A 24,611-nucleotide genomic window follows, 5' to 3' on the forward strand; every position below is an offset into this window, starting at 1 on the left:
GGATGTCAAATGAACAAATGAGACTCGTGGCAGAGAAGAAAAATGTATGGGATGCATATAAATTGTCAGGCGACACAGAAGCCTATGGTAGATATAAGCTAGGCTGCAATCAAGTCACAAATGAGGTTAGGCAAGCGAAGGCAAATTACGAGAAATGTTTGGCAAAGGATTCAAATAAAAACAGCAAAGACTTCTTTACTTATGTAAACTCAGAATCAGATTGGTCCACTTGATATCGATGGTTCGACTGTTGATGATCCTGCTCAGGTAGCTGGCAAACTGAATGAGTAGTTTGCATCTACATTCACACATGAGGAAATCTGTAGGGAAGTGGAAGCCAGAAGCTTATCAATATCTAACGCGGAGCTAAATGATTTTGTAATGACTGAGAGGAAAGTGGAGGAAAACTTGTAGAAGTTAAACATAAGAAAGGCACACGGGTTGGATGGGATCTATCCAGTTATATTAAAGGAGGCAGCAAAGGAAGTAAGCAAATCCTTAGCCATATTTATTTGAATATCTGGGACACAGCCAGGAGAGCTGTTTCGAAGATTACTGGCTTCTCGTCAGCCGGCCGGTTAAAGAATATATGCCGAACTCAATAAATAATGTATTTTATCTAAGTGAATTTAATCGAATATATTTAATAATTTAATTAAATTTGTTTAATGCATTGTTTAAGTGATATTTTGAGGAAGCAGAAAGTTCTCTTTGCCCGTGTACCTAACGCAGTATGGTACTCGGTACTTTACTGCGCTAGATACACGAACACCGCCCCCTCCTCTCCGGTCATCTTATTATTATTATTATTATTATTATATTTCAATATAATCCTATGCAATATAAATTGCTTTGGCGGTTGGCACGCACATGTAGATAATTTGAACACTATACAGTATTAGTGAATGGTTAGTTTAAATGGATATGCTACGGTGTTTTCTACATACACTTAACGTTTAAAAACTGTGAAGCACCTTATCGACGATAGATGTCACCACCTCCTTCCTTCTATCCATACTATTTTGGAATATACCTGGCCAGTTGACAGAGTAGTAAGATACCAGTCTCTTTCTCTCTCTCTCTCTCTCAGCGATCTGATCACTGCACATCCTATAAATAGAGTGAGTATCAGAGAAAGGATTTAAAAGTTAACTCACTAAGACGTGGGAGAAGTGGAAGTTGCTGGTGAGAAAGACCAGGACTGTTTTTTTTTTACCTAAAGTTCTAGAATCCTAGTCCTAATGCTTTACAGGTTGACAAAAGAATAAACGACTAGTGACAATTTATTAATCTGTTCTTGAACAAGACAGACAAATGGAATGATACTACCGATGCCAAGTGATACTGAATGGTCTAGGTGAGTGTTTTCGGCTACTTGTTATAGTTTTTTTAATAGTGGTTTGCGTATACGAACTACAATGGAATTGATAAATTGTGTAGGAATTTTTTTTTTTTTATTGTGCCATGCACTCTGCCTAAATGTAACTATTTTTCTCAAGAGTGGCTAGGATAACTTTATTTTGAGTAATCTTTGATTTGTCGTTCAATCCAAATATGTTTTTAAAGAAATTAAGAAGTTGACTATGCAACTATTCTTTATAATTTATAAAACGAAATCATTCGTATGCGAAGCGAACAGAAAGTTGTTCTGTATTACATAATATTAAATATAATCATGGCACATTCTTTATCATAAGAAGTGCACATAATTGAGAATTAGTTTCGCTATTCATTGCAGTAGCCATATCCAAATATAATAATCATACTGGTATAAGTCAACATCACTGGAAGTATATGTACACTATGTGCGTTTTTATAAATTTAAATTATAAACATGCCAGCAACTTAATAATCTACATATTTGTATTTACCTATCTTCTTTTGGAGTAAGGTATGTATAAATGCATATTGAATGTATTGCAACTTCACTTCTATGAAAACTTCAATACCTTTTAAAATTTTGGAAACTGAAAGCTTAAATAAATTCAAGGAAGAACTGGACAAACTTTTGGAGCGAAAGGAATTTTTTTTAGCTGATGCCGTATAAGCTTTCTTGCATTACATGCCTCTACTAATGCTAATGTATTTAAGTAATTTTACGTGGAAGTGAAAATTTCAGTGAAAGTTTAAAAGTGATGAGTCATTCAAGTAATCAGTTTGGGAGCATCACAATTTCAGAAGAGCATTCCTGATACTAAATTAAACAGAAGGAACTTCAACCATGTTTCAGGATAACTCACTTTGTAATTTGCTCTAGAAAATAGTTATGTTTATAAAGCGAGCCATTTCAAAATACCATGTGCCGTGAACCTTTGTAGCACGAAAAAATCATGAAAAAATCATTATGCAGATCTAGTATTTGTTTATCTATATACACTCGAATTTTCTGAAACTCACTATTTCATTAACGTTTATATGGTCTTAACAACGTCTAAGGAAACTACAGTTTTCTTCTAAGCCGTGTACTCAGTCGGAATAAAGGATCACTTTCTTTTGTTTTCCGAAAACAAGAACAGTATTTAGTTTTTAAAAAAATGTTTCTGAATTGACATTACTGGCCGAGATCCGTAATAGGAGAAACACAAAGAACCACTGATACCAAATAAGCCAGTATCGCTGGTCACAGCATAAATAGCATTCGTTGAAAGCGAATGATTAAATTCAATTAATGATCCGGGCCACGTTGACGCTACGGCCAAACCGACCATGGCTGGGGGCCTCACGCCAAGAAGGGCCTCATTTACAGTGTAAATATTTTATAAAGTAGTGATAAAAATTTCTAATAATAAATCAAGAAAACATTCTTAAATATAAAAGCATCCTTATGTAATATAAAAGCATTTTAAACTTAAATTTAAGTGTTTAAATTTTATTCTTATACCCTTTTATTGTGCAATTAACAAGTTAAAAGTTTCTATAAAAATTATTTTATTAGTTTATTTTTCTAGTCAAAAAACATAAAACAGTTTTGACCTCGTAGTTTACATTTTCATAAAGGAATTATTATTCAAAATATAAAAAAAAACTCATGTAGTATTTGAATTTATACGTATAATTACATACACTGTATATTAAAGGGGTCTCAAATTTAAATATGGCTGGGGGTTCAATTTCTTCCTTAATCCGGCCACGTTAATGAACCAGGCATATTTTTGGCTAGTAAGATCTAAGAGTATCTCGGTTTTCAAAGGAACTCAGCACCCCATTTATTTATTTTCACCAAATTTAGGTGTTTAAATGCGGCCAAACTCAAAATTGCTCCCAACAGATTTTTCAACTTGGTAATAATCAACTTCCGAGGCTTAAGACTTTAATCTCTCCGAGTAATTTTCTTTGATCGATTGTTTTTGCGATCAGTGGTTTATTCTGTTTCTCCTATTACGGATCTCAGTCAGTGATGTCAATTCAGAAAGTTTTGAAGTGAAACTTCTTTAGGCGTGCTCCAGGCAGTTTTCAGATGGGAGTAACTTTCGTTTGTGGATTGACAAAAAACGCAACAAAAATGGAATCGTTGCCATAAGTAAACGCATTGCAGACACTCTGAACAGCCAGAGACCGTACTAGGTACAGTATCCCGTACCTATTACGGGATACCGTACTCTCGTGTGATCACTCGTGTTATCGTTCTCGTGTTATCACTGAAGTTAGGCATGTAGTTAAAAATGCCCACAGAAATGCCCCCAGTTCTCGTGTGATCACTAAAGTTAGGCATGGTTAGTAATTGCAAGGGTGACCACCTCTAAGTACCCCGTGTAATTTTCTTTCTTTTTTCCCTTTTGTGGAAACTATTCTTCCGATTTTCACGTATCATTTAATTTTGTTAATTGGTAAGGTAATAAAGTGTAAATCTGTGCTTTATATCTTTACTTTTATAGCCTGTGCATAATATTCCTCCTATTTTCACTTATTACAATCGCCGTTAACAGAATTAATATTCAATTCGTAAGCGTGATCACAATGACCAGCGCTTATTACATATCGTATAGTGAACGATATTTTGTTATGGAGTGTCCATCGTAAAGTGATTTGATCGTACAGTGAACTAATCGTAAAGCGGAGGTCCACTGTAGTGATCGTTGTAAGTCGTGTAGAGCACGTAATGTGCAATGAGCCAGTGGATTGACAAAAATCACCAAGAAAATACGACACGAAATAATTATCACCCTCTCACCATTGTACTACTCCGTACCAGGCTGTGAGGCAACTAACTTTAACCATTGTACTACTCCGTACTAGGCATGAGCGACGCATGACCCAGTACCCCTACTGATTGCGTCATGCTATTTCTTCGTCATTCTCCACCGGATTTAATAAAAAAAATTCAACGGAATATAATTTATAATTCAACGTGCCGAAGGGTAATAGTGAGCGTTGTAAGATGTATAGAACACGTATACGTATAATGCGACCACAGAAACCCCCTCCATTGAGTACAAAGGAGAGATCTAAGCTATTTCGACAGCAGAAGAAATTACAGCGTGCGATGGAGTTGAACAAAGAAGCTGGAGAAGGTCCGTCCACATCTTCAGAGTCTTACATCTTCCTAGAAATGTTAAAAGTGAATTTGGAAGAAGGAGCCATGGAAGTTGATATTGCAAATGAAAACGATGAAGAGTCCTCGAAGCCCAGAAGCCAAAACCGACTGCCAGAAGTACTCCATCAAATCGTTCAACACGTAATGAACAGCCGGAGCAGCAACAGGGTTTTAAAAAACACCGAAGCATACACGCACAGTTTAAACGTACATTCCTGGATAATGATTTCGGTTCAATCTGTTCCGTGTGTGATCGATTTTGGTTCAAGAACGATGTGAAGATTGTAGCAACTCGAGATTACGCCCTTCTTCAAACAGCATTTCCAAATGAGTATGTAAAGCAAATGTCGGCCTGTAACAGCTGTCGTGGCTCTTTCAAGAACAAAGTAATTCCAGCTCTATCGAAGTCAAATGGTTTTAAATATCATCCGATACTACAGCACTTGCTGAAACTAGATTTGGTAACGGAACGTCTCATATCTCTGAGGCCCCCATTCATGCAGATTCGTCGCCTACGGCATTCGTACGGTCATTATGGGATCCTCGGTCAAGTGATAAAGGTTCGCCTAAAGAAATTTCACTCTAGTTCCTATGCATGCTCGGCGCACACAATTCTTTTTAAACAGTAAATACGAGAATAAATGACAAACCACGAATAAAAATGCCAAGCCAAGGTCGTCTTACTCTTGCTTATTTTACTCCAATATATTTTTTAACTTGGTAATGATCAAATATCTTCTAAGGCCTTGTATCTCTTGAAGTACCTTGTTTTGTGTCGAGTTGTTCTCATGTAAAAAACCCTAAGGCTATGAGGCAGAAGTAATTAGTCTGTGTTTGCGACGGTGGCTTAGCAAAAAAGCCACGGTCGACTTCTCTTGTTTTGTTAAATTAAAAACCGTGCAATCCCAGCTCAAGTCCAACGAACTCTGCCACGGTGTGAAAAATTTCCTCTAGCCTAGATGGAATTCAAATTACTGCATTTCTTCATGGTATGGAAGAATAGCAGTCGTACCCGCATTGATATCCAAAGTACATTTCTCTCCAAGAATTATTCAGAGTACAAGTTGTTTTCACAATAACATCACTGCAGTTATTTAAATAGTGTGTCGGTCCAATCTTGACCGCTATGACATACTCCCCTCTCCCGTGTGGGCTATCCACCAACAAACGATAGACTGTAGCGATTATAATCCTCCATTCCTCCTGCACAACAGTAAGCAGTTCAACTACCAGTATAGGATGTTGTGGTCACGCCAAGCTGAATCGGAACGTCAGGCCCATACATGACGTTCCCATTCCTTCCATAATAAAAAAATAAATTTTCTGTTTATACTCAGGGATGACCAAACAGTCAGAGGAATTCACAAGATAGACAGAATACAAGAAACAGAACCGTATTTAGCAGTCACAGGCTTGAACCCCAGTCACTCAAGGCACGTGTAATTATGCACCCGCGTGCTTGACCACTCGGCTACGCGGCCATCTATAGATGTTCTATAGGGTTCAAATCGGACTTTGTGCCCGCTATTCAAACAGTTCTCGAACAGCACCTGAGGTATGGAGCCCTCGTAAGTATTACAGTGATTATGATCAATGTCGCCCACATCGGGTGTAAAAGACCCGAGTTCGAATCCCGTAAATGACACAGAATTTTTATGGACCTTTTTCACAACGTGGCTAAGTTAATCGGTCTCAGGAGAGGGTATCATGACTTTTTCTCCCGGAAACTCGGGTTTTTTTGTCCAGCAAACAGTAAATCAACCACAGAACACACACAATTTACATACATATTATATATGGCGCAATATATCCTAAGTCGCTGATACCCTAAAACCCTACACCAAACAAACAACCAACCGGCGGTATGGTATGGTATGGTATGGTATGGTATGGGCACTATGCTGTTGAAACAAATATAGATCTGTGCCAATGAACTTTCACACACATCGTAGGAGGCGGGAAATTTTCTAAAATGCTAAAAGTCGGCAATCATGGTTTCCAGTATAACCAAAGGGCTCAGGCCATACCATGAGAAACAGTGCTACATCACAACTCCACCTCCTCCGAACATCACTGTTGTACAACGCACTCCGACAGCAAACGTTCTAGAGGCATCCTCCACACCCATACCATCCATCTAATCGGAATAGGGATATTTAGAAGAAACAGGGGCCTGGCGTAGCCCAGTGGTCAGGAGCGAGAGTGCATAGCACGCGTTCCTTGAGTGGATCGGGGTTCAAGCCCGTGACTACTAAATACGATAAATTTTGTATTGACGATTTATTGTAAACTCTGCTGACTTGGTTGTCGTTCCGGAGTATAAACAAAAATTTTTTTTAGATTTGTCATTCCATGCAACCGAATTGCTCTATAAGTCAATTACGGCTTTTGTTACACCATACACAGCGAGACGGCTGATTGTGGATGGTGACATTTGGTTCATGCCCCGCTACTTTCCGTGAAAACCGAGGCTGTGGAACTAAGTACAGAATGTGTTTGTACAGATCTCAAACCTGCTGATGCCTTAAATTCCTGGCTGATGTTTTTCAGGAATTTCTGACGCGATTGTCGTATCACCCTTCGGAGTAACCTCTGGTTAAGTGGTGTGAGCTTCCATGGTCTTCCTACGAGTTGCTGGAAGGATGGTAGTGATACCGTCGTTTCCATTTCATGATAGCATCACCGACAGTGGACTTTATATGGTGTAGGCTTTCAGCAAATTTCATGAATTGCAAACCAACAGTGTAACATTTGACAATAATAGCCCTCTCGAAATCAGAAGGCTATTACTGTCAAACGAAAACCAAATCGCAATGTCGACGACAGTATACAGTTCATACGCCTGCTTATATAGAGATTTCAGTCATTTGTTTAACCGAGAAGAGTAACTGGATTATACAAACAGGAGTATCGGGATTCTTTATGGAGGATTATGTACTTATTTAGAATAATTCTTGTAATGCACGCGTTTGATATCGCCAATATTAGATTGGCTTGATAGTATAATTCCAGCTTGTGTGACTAAGTGTGGATTGGCATTTGACGGTCACAAATATCAAAGCAATTTTTCCACGATTATCGCTATTGTTCCACATCCTATGCAAAAGCCTGAGTTCGCATGCCGACAGACGTTTTGCAGGCTTCCCCCCCCCCCCCACACACGCCATGGCCGAGTTAGTCTGTCTCAACGCTAGGTCGACCTGCGGAGCCTTAGACTGACAAGAAATGGTAATGAATGATCATAGATCAATTGAATGAACAGTTTAATAGTGTTCCTCTCTCTATTCTCATATATTATTCAATATTTTATCTCTATGACATTACTCTTAAATATTTCATGGAGAGACTTTTACACAGCAGGGCACACTATAAGTGTCACTATGAATTAAATGGGCATACACATAGCACACAAAAAGAGAGGTTTCATCGGGTACATACAGAAGAATCAATTTGGTGATGTTGACGACTTCTCTCTCCCTTCTATAAAAGGGAGACCGTGCAAGGCCCAAACCACTTAGTAGAGAGGGAAAAATTGTCATTAATCAAGGAAACAAGCGATTCCTTAATTAGCTATGTTAATTATACGAATTATGAGAAATTACAGAGAACAGCGATTAACGAACTCGTCCATTTAAAATTTGATTCGCTTCCTGTGAAATATGATTTGCAGACCAAAAGAATAACACTACAGAGACACACATACAATGATGGAAATGGAAAATTTTAACAATCAAAACTCTAATATTTTTCAACAAAAACTAGATTAGTTAGTCTTTATAATGCTGTAGCATAGATTGCATATTTATCAACGATCCATAAGTGTGCTTAAAATAAATTTTAAAATGTAACTTAATAAGTAAAAACTACTTATAAGCTTAAATATTAACGTTTCATATTACTGGCCGTCTTCCGGAAAAGCACTAAATTTCTTAAAAAAAATAATAAATAAATGCTGCCACAACCCAGGAAACGGAGGAAAAAAATCTTTATTAAAATATAATGGACTGTTGTCATGCGTTTTTATCGTTTTATCTAAGTTGATAAAGAGGCACACTGTCTCGAAAGCTACTTTGTGAATATTAATTTATGTTTTTATTTTTTGCTTTACCTGTATATTTTAATAGATTCCGTGTATTTTCTTTCATATTTTTATATTTTTTAAAAAAGTTTTATTTCATCGTTTCGTCGGCTGTGACAATATTTATTTTTTAATATGCTTAAGGCCTTTTCTGCTACTAAATTTATATTATGAAACCACAAAGAAACCAACGTGTCCCTAGTTGCGCAAGGAGATGCTATTTTTATTTCCTTGTGCTTTTATAATAACAATTTGGTATTCTCCAGAAGGTGGTGGCAAAAACAAGACTAAATTAGTCTTTGTCAAATTGTTAATCTAAAACAAACAAATGTTATGCACTAACTCTCATCAGTTCTGACATCAGAATGCCAGGATTACTTGCGAATGAATTTGAACATGTAATCGGCAATGATAATCTTAATATTTTAGGAAGTACAACAACCGGGAAAAAAATTATCAATAGAATAACAAAAAAGATTGAGAAAGTTTTCAATAGAATAAAGTTCCACTGCGTTCCAGCTCGATTCCAACACTGATCTTTTTTTTTTTTTTTTTAAATATAAGTCAATTAAAAATATAACCTTTGCTGAAAAAAATGATGCATCTTTAGGTAAAAAAAATGTTCAACAACAACGATAAGGTGTTCTCGTGGCACGCTGTAAGTGAATTATCTCCCACCAATCTGAAGCCAATAAACTTAGCCTTAAAGAAACAGAAAGTCTGCAGTAAACCTGGACTCACGCAATCACAAAAGACTTCCATAACGATAAGTCAGTTATATGATCGCTTTTACTCATCTTTCTTTTATTTTTCATTTCTTTCTTTTTAGTTAACGCACTAAGTAAAAACAATGCTCGTAAAATTTCACGAAACCTGTCTTCCTTTAACCATGCCTTTCATCCCCTTAATGGCCCTGTAACAGGTTACTCAGAGCACAACACTATCCGTGTGCCAACGGCGCTGTTTCTATTAAGCGAAGGTCATGACGCGCGTTCCTCTAGGAATAGCCGCATCACACAAACAATATTACCGTGCATTTAGAATACCTCAACAGAACATTTACAAACTTGAATTGAATAAGCTAGTTGTCTATTAAGGTAATATTTGAAAGCTGTTAGTTAATATATTAAATGCTTAATGTGCATTAAATTCCTAATTCGTTATGTCTGAAGGGGGAAAAATTATTTTAAAAGGGGAAAAATTATTCATCCAAGACGCACTATTATGCGTCTTGGATGAATGACTTCTTAGCAATCGTAATTCTTGTGATTAAAAAATTGAAATCATTCAAAGTTAGCTATCGGCAATGCTGGAGGTGTACCTCGGCTGAGAAACAAACTGAAATACATCCGATAATGGAAACATAAGCTGTCTCCGTCCCTTCGAAATCAATCGAAATTCTACTGAACGTTTAGGGAGATGGTTTGCAATGTTGCCTAAACTCGGAGTTCGTGAAATGTTACGTAAACTTTTTATTATTTAATTTGCATATTACTGTTTTTAAAACTATTCTACAGTATTACTCTTTTTTTTAAAAGCTATATGAATTCCACTGAACAATTGGACTGGAAAAAATCATTCTACCGAAAAACTCTCAGACAATTTTTCTAATCAGCTTCACATACTCGGACCTTTGCTAGAAAATGCGTTTGAATAACACGAGCTTTTTATCTCACTAGTTCCGAGCCGTTGTAAGCCTCCGCTTACTGATATTATTATTATTATTTTAAGGTAGTTTTGATATTGTTATTTTAAGGTAGTTTTGATAAATGTACTATCCAAATTATAAATTTAAAAATATTCGAATGATTTTGAGAAACGCAAGGGGAACGAAGATACAAAAGAGAATTCATACAAAGGAACCCTTATCTTACCTGGGCGAATGTCAATTTCTCCGAATCGAGCTTCCTACGAGCCATGTAGAACAAATTAGCTGTAAAAAACAAGGGTTTAATCCGTGTGTCTGTGTGAGGGAATTTGCAAGTATTATTGCAAATTCTTTAAATGATATAAAGCAGGAAAAACGTCGTATCTGGTCGGAACTTATCAACATCTGGCAAGATCGTTGGACCACTTCAGTCAAGGGTAGAATCAAATACAAATTTATCGATAATGTACTGTTTGCTTCTGATCGACAAATTTCATCTTGGTTCTCTCTTAATATCTACACGTCTTTTCTCATCACTGGGCACGGTTCCATCAAATCGAAACTTGTTCAGTTGGGTTTAGAAAATAATGACACTTACCTTTGTCAGCAGAAGAAGACTGGAGACACGTTGTCTTCCACTGCCCTTACTATTGTTACTTCAGAAATTCTCTACTGGAAAAAGTTCTGCAGTTCTCACCTGACAATGTAAAAGTTTTTATTGAAACTGTCTCCAATTTCAACCATTTTTTCACGACGAGTTCCAAAAACGCATCATTATGAATGGATGCTTTCTTCTCGCATCCTGCTTGCCTTTCAGGATTATCCTTAGTAGTACTGAAATTCACGAAGCCTTCAGTGACTTATTCTTTTTTTTTTTTTTTTTTTTTCTCTCTCTCTATCTCTCTAGTTTGGTCAACTAGAGAAATCTGCTGGCACCCATCGATTTAGCACTGCCTTCGATGGGTGCGGGATCTACCCCTTTTTGGGCCATTAAGTCAATATAAGCCCACCCTGTATGTTGAGGATGGGTATCCCTTTGCTGCTGCCTGGATAAGGTGGAACATACATACGTACATTTAGATTGGGCCAAACTACAGCATTCTATAAACAATACGATGATTACTGGGGAGTTGAACTCTGTTCCAGGTGTCGCCGCTACACTGAACAGTTATATGTATACATGCATACATATTTTTCTATAGAGTCTTTGAGTGTTTTATTGCTATTTATAGATTTTTATGAGATTATTTATAATCAGGAGTTTCCAGCAGAACCGGATGACTGTATAAGAAAAGTGTTTGTATACATGTACGTATATTTGTATATATGTAAATTTAAAAAAAATTAAAAAATGAAAATGTCTGTATGAAGGCCAGGAAAAGCTAAGTTCTGGGAAAGACGAAGGAGATACAGAAAATAAGGATTAGCCAGGTGGACGCAGGAACGCGATCTTTTTATAAAGGGGTGTCCGAGTCAGCGCAGATATATATTTTGGAGTGGTGTCGAAAGAAGTGGGTCGAGAGTTGTGCTTTGAGTGTTTTTCGGTGGGAAAATAGTTTTTTTTTTTGAAGTGTCAGAGTCGGGCTGGGGCCCTGAAAACAGGACAATTATAGGGAGGAAGAGAAAGTAAGAAAATCAGCCAAGTAACAAGGAGCCGGAGAAATTCCAGAAAATGCCAGGAATTTTTAAAGAAATTTCCTATATTTTTTTTTTTTTTTTTTTTTTTTTTAGACGCTCGAAACCGAAAGGAACTGTAAGTGGAAATTTGCTTATCCAATACCACCACCGATACTCAATTGAATTAGAAAGAGTTTCCCAACGGCATTCAGTCTTTCTGGAAAATTATTACGTTACATATATAGAAATTTTGGAGGACAGAATCAAAGAACATTTTAGAAGTGAGTACTGTTCTAGACAGAAAATTGTTAGCGGTGACTGCAGAGACTTAACCAGAACTAAATCCTAGTATCGAAAAATATTTTATGTGAAGAATTGTAAATTAGGTAATGTGATTATGCATATGTACAACAGAACCCACCAGCACAGCTCAGCTGCTGCCATTAGGCCTCCCTAGCCACGCTCCCTTGCGTGGTCCTTTGCCTCCACTCCCCGGCGGGAGGGGGAGTTTATCCTTGGCGTCCCCCCTTGCCACCCCTCTTTTTCACTCTGGTGGGGTATGGGCCTGCTCTATGGGGTCATCTTCTATATGGACCCCGTATCTCTATCTTTCCCCCCAACTTCCCTCCCACTTTCCATCCAGCTGGATAAGTGAAATACATATTAAACATAGACATATTGATATAACTCTGCCTTTAGGGTACTAATGAGTATCCTATTAGGATTGAGAAGACAAGTTTAGAACAAGAGGATAGACAATAGTCGTGTGGTTTTTTTTTTTTTTTTTTCCTACACTTATCTGACATGGATACTGACTTGGACCATGACCAAGTTAGGATACTGACACAAGATATTGACATTGAGAATTCTTCTGGATCAGAGTCTACGGATTCATCTAAGAAAAAAAAAGGGGTGCAGGGGGAAGAAAACTCCCAAAACTCCTAGAATTACTCAAGCTCGAGGAGATAAAAACATTGTGTTGGAGGAGAGTCCCTCTGTTTCGTTGGCTTCTGAGCCGCCGATGGTCATTGTCGATAGTAACTCGATTCCAACGGAATCTTCTGAAGATCTTTCTCTAACAGAGGGATTGGACCTGGGTGGGTCTTTGAATGCTTCAATTGTATATGCGACGGTTGCCAAAATCAGGAAAGCTCTGGGAGAGTTTCTATCAAAGGATTCTAGCAAGATAACTAAGTCTGCCTCTAACCGCATTCATAGTCTATGGGCGGATCTAGAGGCAGTTACCACCGCAATCTTAATTGACAATGAACGACTTAAGACCAAAGCATCTGAATTGGAAATCAGAGCAGGTCTTTTGGACAAGATGATACAGATCCAACGTGATCTACATCCTCATAAGACTTTTACGGAAGTTGTTCGTGGTGGTACAAAGCGAAATAGACAGACTCCTGAAATAACAGAGATTCCACTGCTAACGTCTTCAGTGGAGGTGGCAGCTTCTTCGGGCAGACCAATTGCTGGTGAAGATAGGATGGATTCCGGAAGTGGGAGCTCTGATTCCGAAAACATACTAATACTTAGGCCCTCAGCAGAATCTTCCCTGGCGTCTAGCCAGGATATCAGGAAGGCAGTTACTGACGTGATTAAAAAAGATCACAAGGACATGAAAATCAAGGGTGTACGTCTTTTGAGAAATAAAGGTGTGTTGTTAGAGACAACAAATCCTGATGATGCCAAGAAGATCTCAAGTGCTTCTGCATTAAAAAAAGCAGGATTATCAATAGAAAAACCCAGATTGTCCGATCCTACAATTTTGATCTACGGTGTCCCGAAGGAATATTCTAAGGAGGATATTTTGGAGGATTTAATTAATAAAAATTTAAAAGACTTTGGTTTTAGCCAGGAGGAAGTTAAGAATGAGATTACATTCAGATTTAACTCTGGCACCGGAACCAGAGTGACCAATTGGGTTATTGGTTTCAGCCCACGCCTTATGGGACACGTGATTCAGAGTGACAAAATTTATCTAGGTTTTACGTCACACAGATTTCGTAAGTTTACACTTGTAAGCAAATGCTTCAGATGTCTGGGATATGGTCACAGTGCGCAGTTCTGTTCCCATAAAGCTGTATCTTGTGGCCACTGCGGGGGTGGAGGCCATGTTTTTTCTGACTGTATTCACAAGGAGGAACCACCTCAGTGTGTTAATTGTAAACGTAGAGGTAGGGATTGTAATCACTCGGTCAGGGATAATAAATGCCCTGAGTATCTTAAAGCTGTTGAATTGACAGACCGAAGAACCAGACAAGAATAATACAACGGTAATTGATTCAACAAGTGTTAACCTGCAATACGGCGAAATAAAAATTCTTCAAATTAATGGCCAAAGATCTCGTGCAGCGGCGGACGAGATTAGGAAAGCTGCTGATGATCTGGGGTTTGATATTGTATGCTTGCAAGAACCATATTACTCTTCTCAGGTAGGGGGTTCAGCGTATAAAGTTATAGGATATCCAATTTCGGCAAGGATTATTGCCTCAAGTGACGATCGACCCAAGGCCGCCATAATTATCTTTAACAGTGAACTAGTAATAACAACTATCTCAAGTGAATGTTCTGCTACCACAGTTTGTATCCTGGTTTCCTCCAGGGACCAGTCGTTTTATCTGGTTTCCCAGTATTTTCCTCCTTCAGAAGATATTCAGCCAGCTTTACACAGACTTGACAGGATATGTAGCAGATTTTCAGCTAAAAACTTACTAATTACAGCAGATTTCAACGCTAAGTCTACACTTTGGAACAGCGGCTTTTCTGATGCTCGAGGCGAGCAGTTGGTTGATCTGATCTTGGATCATAATCTCTGTGTAAAGAACTTGCCAAATAAACCATATACGTTCTCGACGACAAATGGTGAATCTAATATAGATGCTACTTTAACCTCCATTAATCTGGTGGATAGGGTGCAAAATTGGGACGTCAATCCGTATCTAATTAATAGTGACCATCGAGCAATCACCTTCTCGATTTTACCGGAGGATAGGCAAGTGAATATAACAATAAGGGATTTAAGGCGTTTTCGGATGGACAGGGTGAACTGGACCAAGTTTCGTGAATATCTGAATACAATTTTTAATGGAGATGACAAAGTAATCATTAACACCTTAACAGCAAAAGAATATGTTTTTCTGGTTCAATATCATTTATATCAGGCAATGGCCTACTCGACGAAAAGAAAACAGACAGGAAGAACTTCTGTCCCATGGTGGTCTTCGGCATTAGCTGAATTGAGACAACAAACTCAACAAGCACGAAAAGCATACCAAAGGAATAGGCATCTATCGGACGCAGACACTCAGGCTTTGAAAAATGATTACAGAGACTTGAGGAAGAGGTACCATAAAGCAATTGCTGATAGCAGGCAAAATTGTTGGCAACGTCTGGTGAAGGAAACAGGAAATGCTGACCCTTGGGGTATAATCTATAAGCTTTCAAGAAATAAACTTTTGTGTGGTGAAATTTACAACACGATAATTAGAGAGAATCAAGAAACTTCGGACTGGGAATCTACAGTCGAAGGGATAGTGAGTAGCCTATTTCCGGAAGATTTGCCGTTTATGGACAGCCCTGACCAAGCGGAAATTAGACGCAGTAATCGTGAATATAAGGGGACAACCGAAACTGCCATTTTTAATATGCTTGAGCTAGGTGCTGCAGTAGCTAAATTGAACCATAAAAAATGTCCTGGCATTGACCTCATTGAGAATCAAGTAATTGAAAAATTTTATGAATTCTTCCCTGAGATTTTATTAAACTTATTTAATAAATGCTTGCTAGAAGGGCTTTTCCCTCTCGAATGGAAGCTTGCGCTCTTAAAAATCTTGCATAAACCGGGAAAGCCAAAAACAAACCCCAGAGCATACAGGCCAATCTCTTTATTGGCAAATCTTGGCAAATTATTTGAAAGGATGATTGCCCCAAGGATTTTTAAATTATTTACAGAACATAAACTCTCCTCTGATTGCCAGTTTGGATTCAAAAAGGGACGTTCCACTGAGGACGCAATCTCAACCCTGCTGACTTACATTCAGGAGGCAAACAGCAAATATGTTCTTGCTGTTTTTATTGACTTTGAGGGCGCTTTCGATTCCCTTTGGTGGGAGAGTGCTCTCAGGTCACTGCAACTGGCAAAGTGTGATGACTACCTGTTCAGAGTCCTCAGATCTTACTTTAAGGATCGACAAATTAGAGTATGTGCAAAGCATTTATCATACACGACTACCGTTTCAAGAGGATGCCCTCAGGGTTCAGTCTTGGGATCTCTCTTTTGGAATGCAGTGCTAGACCAGTGGCTCACGAAGGATAGGGATGAGTTCATCAAAGTTGCATATGCAGATGACTTGGTGGTGGCGGTGCAGGGAGGATCAAGACAAATTCTCGAACAAAAAATTCAGTCAGTTTTGAATAATTTAGTGGCATGGGCGGGTTTGAATAAACTAAAGATTTCTGTCATCAAGACCAATTTCATGGTGTTTAAACACCACTTCGATTATGGAAGGCCGCCAAAGGTAACCCTATATGGTACTCAAATTCCATATGTACAGAACACCAAGTATTTGGGTTTAACTTTAGATGATCGTCTCAGGTTTCATGTACATGTCACTAAAATCAATGAAAAAATCAAAAAGCTCGTAGCTGCAGTTGTTAGAATTTCCCACAAGGAATGGGGTTTATCCAAAAAAACTCTGGTATTGTACTACAAGACGATATTTCTTCCCATTGTAGATTATGGTGCTGGTATTTGGTTTGCGGCTGCTACCAAGGTTACAACTAAAGCCAAGCTTCTGTCCCTGCAACGTGCAATGTTGCTTACAGTAATACGCGCTCCAAGGACAGTGTCGACAAATGCCTTACAGGTTATTGCAGGTACCATCCCCTTGGATTTACACATTATTTTCCGAGGTATTGTATATAACTTAAAGAAGGGAAGGGCGTTACAAATATTGAATATCACCTCTAATCCAAATAACAACATAAAGGAGGAAAAACGTAGAATTTGGGGCGAGCTTGTGAATTGCTGGCAGCAACGTTGGGATTTGAGTGAGTATGGAACTATTACAAGAGGCTTCATTCCAGCCGTAAGCTTTGCAATGGACAGGAGGGTGTCGTCTTGGTTTGCTCCCACCATGACAACGAGTTACTTAATCACTGGACATGGCTTAAGGGCCAAACTATTTGAAAGAGGATTAGAACCTGACCCCTACTGTTCGTGCGGTGAGGTGGAATCTTGGAGACATGTCATCCTTGAATGCGGACTGTATACTTCAGACAGGCAGGAATTACTAAATAGGTTGCCAAACCTCACGGAGAATAATTTACCTCTCTTGGTTCAGAGGTGGGACATCTTTGCTTTGCTTCAGGAATTCTCGGCCAAAGTTTTTAAAAGAAGACAGGAGCTAAGAAATCTATTGCAGGATAACAATTAAGGGAAGTGCTGCACATTTGACGACAGAACACTTCGTGTAATGTCATCTTTATAGGATGTTTCTTGTTTACAGCGAGATGATCTTCTGCTCCTGGACACCCAAATGCAGGCTTGCATTTGTGGATGGACTCTAAAGTGGAGATAATGTTAATGTTAATGTTTCTAAGTGTTAAGTTAATGTCACTCTAAGTGTATGTATTTGCTATTTACATGTAGATAATCGTATAATGTTGCTTTTGTTCAACAAGTGTACATTGTTCTTAGTTGGAAAATTTTTATTTTATTTTATTTATTTTTTTTTTTATTTTTTTTTTTTATTATTATTTTTTTTTCGCTGGCCTCCAAGTTTGGGCAGCCTTGGGGGCGGGATTGCTGGCACCTACCAGTATAGCACTACTTCCGGTAGGTGCAGGATTTGTGCATTACAGCACACATAGAGAATGGTGGATCCAGGTGTTAGTTAATCCCTGGTGGCGAAATGGCCTGACATAATGCTCTTTTTTTCAGGCCTGTTTTGCAGACGTTCTGAGCTTTCTCAGGAGTAAAAGGTGGAGATGGGCTTGTGTCTAGGAGCCACCCTTCATATCAGGACACACACAATCAATGTACAGAAAGACTACAGTATATATAAGAGCTTGTATATAAAATCTGTATATAAATATTGTATATAAATTGATTAATATTGTATATAAATTGATTAAGATATCTTGAGAATGTATATACAGTTGTGTGTTAATAAATAAAATAAAATAAAATAAATATCTTTCCCCCCAGTCTTCAGTCTCCCTTCCCTTCTCTAACTTACAACTAGCGTCCGAACCAACTCCAAAATTGCTTGAGCCCTACACCCAAAAACTTAATAACATCAAATCGCCCAGCTAGCACTCCCTTTGTTTTGGGTGACCCCTATCTATAGGGTTTTTTTTTTTTTTTTTTTTTAGGTCCTTGCCACTGAAATCTCAGGAAATTAGGTGGCAGGAACTGCCAGAGTAAATAACATAATAGTGGTGTACCTGGTCTCCTCCACGGGACGGAGTGGGGCAACGTTGGGTCTCATTAGGGACCCAGCGGCTAAATGACCAGATGAACAACGGTACACGACACTACACAAATACAAAATCCATATATTAAACCTCTGGCATTGACAGTGTTCTGTTTCACACCCACAATGTATAGCACGCGGAGATGGGGAAACAGAACCCCTGGTGCTGTTTGACACTAAACACACTCTACACTGCATATGTACAACGTGAATATTACATTTATGGATAAAAAAAAGTTGTTACATATGGAAGTATATATATATACATATATATGAGTTTTTTACTTAAAGGGAATAACTTATATGGATGTAAGTACTAGTTATGTGTATGGCATGTATTTTTTTATTATTATTAAACTTTTACCTTTTTTAAAAAAAAGTATCCTGAGTAATCAGTTTGCTGAACTCTAACACAGCTCCCCTGAACCTGGAATTTCTGAAAGTCAGAGGCCCTAAATGTTAAGATAGGATAATATTTTTTACTTAAAGGATATGAGAATAACAACAGTAGGGACCTTTTGGTTACGGCAAGGTAGCCTTCAGATATTAATTAATTATGAGTGCCTCATAATGAGCCTTTTAGTGTGATAGTTAGTCTACTTAACACACTAAATTAAAACAAAAGTTTCCAACCCCTACACCGTGTTTCTAAAATGGTACTATTTTGAAAGCTTGTGTGTTCAAAAAACACGAAAGAAACTACAAATTTTGTACTTAGGACTTTTTTCAAACAAGGTTTCAAAAACACCAGGCCAAAAATAATTACTGTATATTAAAACCTCTTTGTACACATGATTGACATCGTACAATTAGATGCCAGTAAAGCTTTTTATACTGTTTCAAATGAATGACTGTTCTACAATAAATTGAAGCAGTCAGTGGAAGCAAGCTATTACTATGGATTAAAGGATGATTAAGAGACAAGAGTCGTTATTAATGGCCATTGCTCTGGAGTTACATTAAGATTCAGGTCATAGAGGATTCGGTGTTCGATCCTTCAATTTTTTTTTTAAATATTTATTAACGACATTGGTGCAGGTATTTCAAGTTTAATGTCTAAGTTTTCTGATGACACAAAGGTGTTCAAGGTGGTTAATGACAGTAAACAGCAAGGATACTTCCAAAAGCCTTAGATAAACTAAGCAGATGAACTGAAAAATAAATATTAAGGTTTAAGGTTGATAAATGCAAGGTGCTGCATTGGACAGCAGTAATACCAGAATAACGCACCATTTGGTTAGTAACAAACTCAGGTAGTTGAGAATGACAAACACCTAAAGCAGGGGTCAATTGACGGACCACAGTCAGCGGCTGGACCGCAAGGTAAATGAACATAAATCATTAATTTAAATATTTTTGGGACCTCTCTTTAAGGAACTTCTTTATAGTGGATTTTTCTATTATTCCTGAATTGCAGTCAGTTGTACAATCATTTCGTAAGAAACTAGACATATTTTCCTCTGATTAAAATGATAAGGCGCTGCACTTTCCGTGTATGAAAGAAGTATTGACGGAAGAACTTAATATGCAATTAAATAAAAGCGAATACAATAATTTTCTAGAAAAACTAAAACATGAATTAGACGCAAGGTTTGCAGATTTAAAAAAAAAAAATCGGAAAATTAACCCAACTCCTCATATGTCCAGTTTCACTTGAATCATGTGGGGAATGGACTAATGAGGCAGCAAAATGGTTTAAAAAGTAATAAAGCTGCATCGCAATTAGAAATGATTGATTTTCAAGAAGATTTTGCTTTGAAAGAAAAAAAATGAATGAATTGGGTGATTTGCAACAGTATCCTGAAATAAGGTAACTGTGTACTTTGAAATTATGTACAATGTTCGGATCAACATATATGTGAATGAACGTTTTCAAAATTGACCCATATTAAGAACAAGTTTCCATCTCGGCTAACGAACGATCATCTGCGAAATTTGCTATAATATCAAGTACAGGGTTTGTTCCAGATTTTACAAAAATTGTTTTAGAAAAACACATGTCATTTTTCTCATTAATATGTAAATGTACATAAATTACAAATACCGTTTTAAAAAACATGTCATAATACATATCATGATGTATATAAATGTATATGCACATAAATTTTAACATTGTATCCATAGTAATTACATAAATAAAATAAATACAAATATCACCTAATATTTATTAGACGATTTATTAATTTTATTTTAATTTCAAGCATGCGGTAAAATATTTTTTTCTAATACGGACCGCAATGAAAACTAATTGATGACCCCTGACCTATGGTAATTTTGTATAGTCGGTCATCAAGTTCTCATTAATGCAGACAGACTGCTAGGGCAGTTCTATCAATAATATACACGAAGCATCATATTTCTATATCCTAGGGATTAATATGAAACCTCCTAATCGTGGGTCGTGGACTCAGGGTTCACCTTTTTTGCTTTGTAGTTTTCATCTTTGAGCTTGATGTAGCCGAGTGGTCAAAGCGGGAGCGCAACACGCGTTTCATATTGCACAGATCTGCCTCTATTTAGAGGAGAGAATTAGATCTGCTCGAAAGGATGCAGACAGCAAAAAGATTAGTTGGGAACCAAAAAAGACAGATACTGTAAATTAGTCTCGTAATAACTGCAATGGAATACACCAACCGTATATGACTTAAAATTTTTATTAGTATGAATTAAAACAGAATAATAATAAAATAAGACAGGATAAAATTTTGTTGTAAAAGTAAAATATGCTGACAACTGTAGTTACAAGGAGAGATAAAAATATACGAAGTATTACAAATTAAAAGCGATAAAGCATCGGTAGCGTTCAAAGGCGACCGCCTCCACTGTTGATAAAGAATGCACATTTCAGAAAGTGCACTATTCGTACCTTGTCTCCGATGGGACCGGTTGATTGGTTTGAGTGTCTGCGCGTGTAGCACAGTGGTATCGTCACCGTCCTCCCCACACCGGGTGGAAAAGGCCCGGGTTCGAATCCAGTCGATGATACTACGAACTTGAATGGGCTTTTTTCACTCTGTGGCTGAGTTAGTCGGTCTTAGACGTATATAGCAAGGTTTTTCCCCACAGAAACTAGGATTTTTCGTCAAGTAAAACAGACAAATCGACCAAAGAACACTCGCAATTTACAGACAAAATACATATATGGATATATGTAATTAATTACGGGTGACCCTAACATAATAATTAGGTTGATTGGTTCGAGTTTCATTGGCGGCTGAGAAACAAAGCTAGCTTATAATGCGCTAGGAAACAGTCACAGAAGTCAAAATAAGGGTTTTGGAACTGTTTGTAATAAATTTCCACGTAAAATAAACTTTAAATATATAAAATGGGAAAAGGTAGTATATGGAGTAAAAATAAATTCTCTTTTACATGCAATGGAAATCACTTTGACGGCAAAAAAGCGTAACAATTAAAACTGATTCTTGGATACTCTCCTCTTGGCAAAAGTACCAAGAGGGGATGGATCTTACACGAACTTAGAAATATCGACGGAATAAAAAGTTTTTAATAAAAACTTTTTTATATTGTGTCAATAAAGACACAATATAAAAAGTGAAGTGTTTTTCGACAAAATAAAAGTGGAGGCTGCAGTTTTGCAATGTGACAAACGCTGGCACTCAGTTCATGTGCGCACCCTGCATTTACAACAACGATCACATAGTCCTGCCCAGTAAATGTTTGACTATTACGTGCACATCGAGCACCCTCCCATTTTGCCCAACATGATCAGGCTTGGCACATTTCATTTTTAACGTTTTTATGTTTTATGTATGTATTTTCATAGCTGATGAAGAGATACTTAAATCTCGAAAGCTTCTAATTAATTATTTATTTAATTTAAAAACGCTTTTAGGGCTAGAGCCTCGGGCTGCGTAAAAAGATGGGCCAAACAGCTCTGAAACGGTGCCGTCTGGGTGGTGGTATCCGCTGAGAATTTAGCTATTTTAGAGTTCGCGTTTTTAGCTATTTCTGAGTTTGCTGCGTACTACATGTTGCTATTACACAAACTCCTACGTTATCTCATTTATTATTTTTAGCCCTGTTAAACCTAGTTACCGTTCTTTCCGATTGAACTGTATTCTTTATTGTTTATAAAAAGTGTGTCTATAACGACACAATATAAAAACGTATATTGTGTCAATAAAGACACAATAAACTGAAGCCTATATTACGTGGGTGCATGTACATGTATATTGCGTGTAATCCGTGGTTGATTTGCCTGCTTGCTGGACGAAAAACCTGAGTTTCTGGGAGAAGAACGCCATGCAACACTCGCCCGAAACCGACTTACTCAACAAGGTTGTGAAAAAAGCCACCCATAGAAATTCCTGGCGTCACTGGTGGGTTCGAACTCAGGCCACTTCCACAGGGTGTGGTTAGGAGGGTAATTGCAACTACTGTCACTCACGAGGGTTTGATGTGAAATGAAGTATCTGTTTTTCATTTTTCTGTTTCAGGACTAGAACCCCTGGGAAATAAGTGACGTTGCAAAGTTGTTAGAAAATATTTCCGCAAGAGAACTAGTTATTACAGTTGAATCTACTACAGTAGTTCATCCATTACATTTCAGGATCGATGAATGGTGTGATGTGCATTTTCCCTTCATTTTTCGAATATTGTTCCAGGCCGCCTTTGGGCTGGTCGTCTGGATAACAGAGGAAGTAAAATGAATCCACGATTCCTTTTGGCTCTGAAATCTGATAAAAAGTGCTTTCTAAAGCACGTTTTAACGTGCACGCTGAAATGATAATTATGAATTAGCTGTTTGTTTGTTCTGGATTTTATTGGCGCATTAGCAACTATGACTATAATGCGCCATAAGTTAGCTGTAGTGGGATATTGCCGGAATATCCCGCAAGTTTTATTTTGTGCCTTTTTGCTGCTATGAATTTTACATTCTACCACGGATTTGGAAATAATGGAAACCAGGAGGAAGGTGTTTATAAAATTGCAGTTAAACAAACAATGCTTTCTGTGATGCACGTCACTACATTACTGTGGATTCCTGACTGACTGTAGTAATGTAAAAATCTGCCAGATGCTGGAAGGCATTCACGATTTGAAATAAGGGTTGATCTGTGAGGTCTGATCAATTTTCCACCGTGATAATCTAAAATGGAGACATGGTTTGCACTAAGGTAGAGTAATCATTGTAGGGTAATGATCACAGGAAAGTCATCACTTTCATGAGGTTCTCCTCTACCTCCCCAGCAAGTGAAAGCGGGAGTGAAGCGGAAGGAATAGAAAAGTAAATGGCAAAAAACGTATGGGTAGAAAAATGTGAAAAATGTAGAAAATGTGAGTACCCACATTTAAAATGGAGAGATCACCATCAGTAAGCATATGCTCTACGATATAGCGCTTCCCATTTTGTCAGCTACCGCACAGGGTATTATGTTCACTGAAATCGCCTAACAATAAAACTGGAAAAGATGGCTGCATTAGAAGATCAAAGTCTGTTTGGAGGATGTCAGTATGAGAGACAAATGGCTGGAATAGACTGTTAATAAAACCCCACTTCAAGTTGATTGCAATTGCCTCTACATTTGTCATCAGTAGTAGAAAAGGCTGAAATGGAATTTTGCTGACCCAAAGACAGCAATTTTCAATGAACAGGACCATCCCCAACTTCTATCCTCAAGAATAATAGTGAGGTTATGCAAAGTGGGAGGGGTGGGGGTCATTTACTTTCAGATAAGCGTCCGGCAAGCGAAAGCAAACTAGTTCATAGTTTGGCAGGAGAACTTGACGTCACTATATTTCGCCAGAATCGATGCTTCCAATAATGGCTAAATTCCTGTACAAATTTAGCCATTATTTGGTCTTGGTGGATTCATCGGTTAGTTCCAAAGTGACGAGGGCCCTTCATGTTGTCCTGGACGTAACCTTTTTAGGAAAGAATTGGCGTTGGCCGGTGTTCAGTTCTTCCTCGGCAAAGAGTTACAAAATTGATTCATCCTGCACCGCGAAATCCATTTTGTCCTTGTGTTACATTTCATTTGAGAGAGCTGTCATCTCAGTTGCCACCCGGATTTTCATCCATATGCAACCGATTCTCATTTAATAATCAGTCTTAGCCAAGTTTTAAAGAAAAACTGTTAATATTAAAGATCAAAATTGGTCAACTCAAATCAAAATAAAATACAAATTATTCGACCATTCAGCCTTGTGGTGGGGATGGGCAATCACACCACTCACCACAAGTTTCCGTCCCCACCACGAGGAGGTAGGTCTCTACTACCATCC

At 37.8% G+C, this 24,611-nt stretch overlaps 1 protein-coding gene across 1 annotated transcript in view; it reads left to right on the plus strand.

Moving 5' to 3' along the window:
• The first annotated feature begins 1,095 nt into the window (after nt 1-1,095).
• The window catches only part of LOC150083273 (uncharacterized), a 388,767-nt gene continuing 365,251 nt past the window's right edge, over nt 1,096-24,611 (plus strand). Inside the window, exon 1 of the mRNA XM_090377951.1 lies at nt 1,096-1,357. The gene's annotated coding sequence lies outside the window, so the exon portion shown is untranslated. The remainder of the gene's footprint in view (nt 1,358-24,611) is intronic.

This window comes from Mastigoproctus giganteus, chromosome 7 (genome assembly GCF_048544385.1).
Source record: "Mastigoproctus giganteus isolate SK-2022 chromosome 7, ASM4854438v1, whole genome shotgun sequence".
Lineage (NCBI taxonomy): Eukaryota > Metazoa > Arthropoda > Arachnida > Uropygi > Thelyphonidae > Mastigoproctus > Mastigoproctus giganteus.